Here is a 5,820-nt window from a genome sequence, read left to right as displayed (position 1 = left end):
TGTTAGAAATAAAAAAATACGTCTTTCAGTGTATCTGGAAATTCAACCCCTAAGGGACTGCAATAGGGGATGAAGAAATTCGTTAAATTAAAAAAAATTTAAAGCCAAATTTATGAAAATTGGTACTTCGCTCCTCGGTTAGATGTAAAGAAATATTTGTTAGGCATGACAGTTGCACTGGAAATGTCTCTACAAGAACGCAAAAGGCGTGATTAACAAATACTTTGGACTCCCGCTACCAGAACCGCTCTTTGGTCAGAAGTACATTCAGAAAAGACTATCCTTACATGGCCTTAATAGCGTGGAAAGCTTATAACCTGTTGCATTGTGTGAACAACATAAAAATTTGATTGAATAAAAACAAAAACAAAATTCTGCAAACCATAGAGTCTACGACAGCGAATCAACGAGCGCTAATGTAGTAATGTTTCATAAAAGCCAAGGAAAGGAAAGTCGAAGAACAATTTGGGATTGCAAAGAAGAAAAATTTCTAAGGACGATTGGAAGGCGTACACGAGAACTTTGTATATAAAATTCGATACCGTACTATTATTATTTTACAGTTGAGGATTTATACGTTCTGCTGTGACATCCATAGCAAAAACAGGGGAAGCGGTAATTTCTCCGGAATCTTGAAGACGTCATAAATGCCGCGAGTTCACCTCTACGTTTCAGTTGCAATCCCTTGGTGGAAACTTATCTGTAGAATCCTCATCGACGCTGAAAGTATTCGCAGATTTGACTTTTCTTTTCATGCCTGTATGAAAATATTACTAAATGCAATACTTTGAGCAGCGTTTCTATTTATTTATAGTGCAAAACTGGAAATAAAAAGTTTCTGCATAGGGACTCGATTCGACTACCCTCGGATTACCGTTCTGTTCTGCACGGTTTCCGCTGCCAAGTAGCTTAACATAAAAGACTCACGCATCGCCCGACCAGCACGAAAAATTCTTTCTTTCTAAAAGCTTCGCCACTTGCAGCTACCATTTCTGTCGCTTTCATTGCTGGCCGAGCCCTGGACGAAGTCGGCGATGACGAATAGACGCGGTCCCCTTGTTAGAGAAGCACATTGTGCCCGGTAAGTACCTACTATAAAGCGGGCAGCGTTAGTCCGTTTGTCGATAAATAAAAGCCTCGTTTCAGTAGTTTTGAGTTTATTCTGGGTACGCCCTCGAAAGAACGATATCGAAACACACTCCGCAAAAGTGGCGGCCAGTCGAAGGTTTGCATTCGGCGTGTGTGCCGCACGGCGTTTTTAACTGTCACCAGGAACTGTCGTGACCCGTTATGCTGTTTTGTTTCCCACTCCGTTGCAGTCGCTACCGTGCCAGCAGGGCCGAGAAGGCAGCAGTCAGCCGAACACCCCAATGTGATACCGATATTAGTCACTTTTTAATTTTTCCTACGTCACCATGCTCCCATTACCCCCCTCCATGCAGACGTGGTAGTCTACGTTTCACACCCCTCCCCCCCCCCCCCCTCCCAGGGTTTGTCCAGAGAGTAAACAATATGCTTGTGAATTTGATTCAAATTGCTCCACACATCCCGTTTTTCACTTTTCGTATACATCCACAATTGTAGGGGGAATTGTTACCAACAGCTGCACCAAAGGCTACAGATTCGATACTAACATCGTTTTTTTTTTCTTCAATTAATTTAACACGTCGCCTCCTTTCCTTCCCTAACGCAACTCTAAGGGGTGCTGGATACACCTTCCTCTCTCCCCCTTCTCCCCCATTATTATTCCTCAGGTTTGTACCAATATTTGGTGAAATTTCTCCACGCATTCCAGAGTTAAGCGTACATTCCCATCCCCCGCCCCACGAATAGGGACGGCATCCTTACTCCCAAAGTCTTTTTTCCCGTATAATAAGCGCTTAGTGTATATCGCTTGGCTGGAAATGTTCTCAGCGTTTCTGTGTAATGCTAGCGTTTCCTACCATCACCCCCACTGCCAGGGGGGAAATGTCATCAGGATTCTCACCAGCAGCCCAACTGTCTCGAGAGCTGTGAATGCGACACTAACGTATTGCGTTGTTTTACATGTAACCGCTTCATACAACCGCCCGACCCGTAACGACAAAAGGAGTGTTTCGCCCAAACAATATATTTTTCCAGATAGTATAAAGACTGGTTGTAATAACTGCACGCCCTACCTAGTTACGCACTTTCCCGTCTTCACCCTCACAAATAGCCATACCTAGCATTTTTTCCCAGAAAGGACGCTACATGCGTGTACAAAGTAAGCTTGAAATTTGTCCATGCATTATAGAGGTACACTGTCACACTAAATATAACGAATGATCTGGTGAGCAAGTCTCGATTAAAAGACCTCCTCTGGACAAGCTGTAACAAATTTCTATTTCAGGGACTCATAAACAGAACAGGCAAGTGTACTGTAGGCGGCGTTGATTTACGGATTTAATGGACGAAGATGGCTTCAGTTGCAACTTTCAGCGAGAATTTCACGCAGGATAACGAGACCTGTAACAGTGTAATCCAGTTCGACCACAGTTTCGATTCCTCTTGTACTAAATGGCTAAATTAACTCTTTGACCGGTAAAGGGAGGAGGAATGCAGTTCCTGGTAAAGCACACACAGTGACCTTCAAACCTGCGTTCGAGCTGACGACTGCTTTTACATTTTATCAAGCAAAGTACAAATGTGTATGGCGGTGTACTTGTTATAACTTTGTACACATAATCAGACACCGTAATTAGTCCTACAAGCTAATCTGTAAAACTGTTCGTTTGCTTTCCTATTGCTGAGAAAACGACTAGAGTATAAAATGAAGTTTCTCTCTGTAATATGTAAATACTCATTACTCCACAAATTACATCAATATATATCAATTTTCCGAAACGTGTGTCAGTCAAGTATGAAAGTCAACCTACTAACATAATTCCCATGTACCACTTGATGCAACAACGACCCATCATCTACGTCGATTAACGGTAATAAATGTGCAACCTACTTCATTAAAAACTTTATTAAAACGTCAAATGTTGAAGGTAACAATGGGGAACGGAAAGGACTAGAAGGCACTGTGCAAAAGATGGTCAGGGATAAATACTTGGTAGAATACGTACGTGAAAGAAATAGGTGCAGGGAAAAATTGAGAGGGCGGACAAGATGACGTGAGTCTTCTGTATGGCCAGAGTAGTGTGCAGCAAACAGAGTACCTTTATTTACGGGCGCGAAAATCATACACAGTAAGGCGGTGGTGACGAATGTGGTTCTGTAGGCTCCTGAGATGACAACTCTAGGACACGGAGCACAACAACTAGAGTGTGGAGAGAGTAGGAAAGTGCTGGGACGCAGACGCCCTAAGAAGGAACTGCACACGAGCCACAGGACACGACACTACATATAGATATCAGACTTTAAAACAATAAGATTAACGGAACATGTGATCGGGAAGAATACGGACACAACGTCCATAAAGGTGTGGAAGACAATTGGTGGGACAAGAGGAAGGATGCAAACCAAACAGACTGTTGAACTGTGGAAGGACTGGTCTGAATTGCGGATCTGGATGGAATGGAAGGAAAAGTTGTGATGTCACACTAACCAATATGCCATTGATTATCGACAAAGATGGCAGCAGAAGGGCAATGTGTCGACATCGGATCGTGCTAGAGGAGAGGGTGTATTCACACACACACACACACACACACACACAGAGAGAGAGAGAGAGAGAGAGAGAGAGAGAGACCAGTAGAAGCGGTGGACTAAAAACAAGACATTGCCATGCTTATACGATGTAGGGAAGCCGTTGGCATTTAAAACAGCTTACAATCGCCTCAGAATGGATAAGTACGGATCTGAAAGGGACTCTCACGTTATCCTCGCAACAAAATAGTGGGAAGTTCAAGTAATGATGACGGATGTGAATAGTGGCCACGCACCCTTCTCTCCAGAGTAGACCACAAAGGTTCCGTAATACTGAGATCCGGTGACTTCGGTGGGGAGATGCAAAAATTCATCCTCGTGCTCACCAAGAAGAGAGCTGTGTGAACAAGGACTCTGTCGTCTTGGAAGAAGGCATCACCTCTTGGGAACAACCACTGTAGATGTACCTGATCAACCGAAACGCAGTAATGCGATCTTGCACAGCCCACGGAATACCGCAATAGGGTTGCGCTAATCTTTACCGAACCCCCGCCATTTTTCACTCTTGGGAGGTAAACTCGCCCAGAAGTTGGAAACGGCGTGAACCGAGACTCATCCGGCCAAATGACTTTCTTTCATTTCACTACAGTTCAGGATCTACGGCTTGGGCAGCACATTTTCCTGTTACGAGCGTTCGCATCACACGCGTGGCTTTGTAATTCCAGCTCGGCCTGCTTAAAAATGGCTCTGAGCACTATGGGACTTAACTTCTGAGGTCATCAGTCCCCTTGAACTACTTAAACCTAACTAATCTAAGGACATCACACACATCCATGCCCGAGGCAGGATTCGAACCTGCGACCGTAGCGGTCGCGCGGTTCCAGACTGTAGCGCCTAGAACTGCTCGGCCACCCCGGCCCGCTGTCTCGGTCTGCATTTCCTCGTTTATGGAGCTGCCTTCGTGATGTTTAGGAGCTAGCAGGGTTCGCGAGCGCGTGCAACTTGTTCCATAGATCATGAATATGAGACTTCGTAATGATGTGGAACGTGTCAGGTTAATAAAAGGTGTTTATACAACAGATTACATTAGACAAAATTTTACATGACACTCAACAAATTTTTTCATATATTTTTTTTTTTTTTGAGTTTGGGAAATTACCCACTTACTATATCCAAAAATTCATCTAATGAGTAGAAGGATTTGGCCATTAAGAAATTCTTTTAATCTCCTTTTAAATGCTATATGGCTATCTGTCAGACTTTTGATGCTATTAGGTAAGTGACCAAAGACTTTTGTGGCAGCATAATTTACCTCCTCCTGAGTCAAAGCTAGATTTAACCTTCAGTAGTGAAGATCATCCTTTCTCCTAGTGTTGTAGCCATGTACACTGCTATTACTTTTGCATTCGTTCGGATTGTTAATAACAAATTCCATAAGAGAATATATATATTGTGAGGCTACAGTGAAGATATATAGCTCTTTAAATAAGTGTCTGCAGGATGATCTTGGATGAGCTCCAGCAATTATTCTGATTACACGCTTTTGTGCAATGAACACTCTTTTACTCAATACGAGTTACCCCACAATATGATGCCATACGAAAGCAGAGAATGAAAATAGGCATGGTAACCTAATAACTCGTTTAGGACATTTCACAGATGCCGTTCGTGATCAAATAAAACAGCGTAACCTGCATGCGTGGCTCAGTGGCTACCTTTATATGTACAGGCATTCATTTCTCGCGGTCTTTCCAACTTCCCGCACGTCAAGAGTGTGCTTTATTCCTTTGGTTTAGTTGCTGACAGTTGTTTCGCACGTGACTTTTGATACGACTGACCTGATGTACCGTGGCGTAACTGAACAGATGCCACGTATTGAACAGTTTTGCGCAACAGTGCGTACAGAGGCGCTTTGAACACCTGTAAACAAGAGAGGCGTGCGCACCCGCGGTCTGAGTCAGTGCCGCGCCCCTGTTTCGTTAGATTGCAGCACCGGCCGAGTTGATGGCAGGGGGGGGGGGGGGGGGGGGCGGCGCGGCTTGTTTTCGCCCGCCCAGCAGGACGCTGGGATCCGCGGCCGTGGTACGACAACACGTCCGGCCCCAACAGCCGCCGCCTGGCTTTCCCCGTCCCGCCGCGTCACCGCCCCCCCCCCCCCCCCCCCCAAGCCGGCAGTGCTTGCCGCCTCCTGTTCGATAGCGCGAC

The sequence above is a fragment of the Schistocerca gregaria genome, chromosome 4 (assembly GCF_023897955.1).
Source record: "Schistocerca gregaria isolate iqSchGreg1 chromosome 4, iqSchGreg1.2, whole genome shotgun sequence".
Taxonomy (NCBI): domain Eukaryota; kingdom Metazoa; phylum Arthropoda; class Insecta; order Orthoptera; family Acrididae; genus Schistocerca; species Schistocerca gregaria.
Note: the sequence above shows the minus strand (reverse complement) of the source record.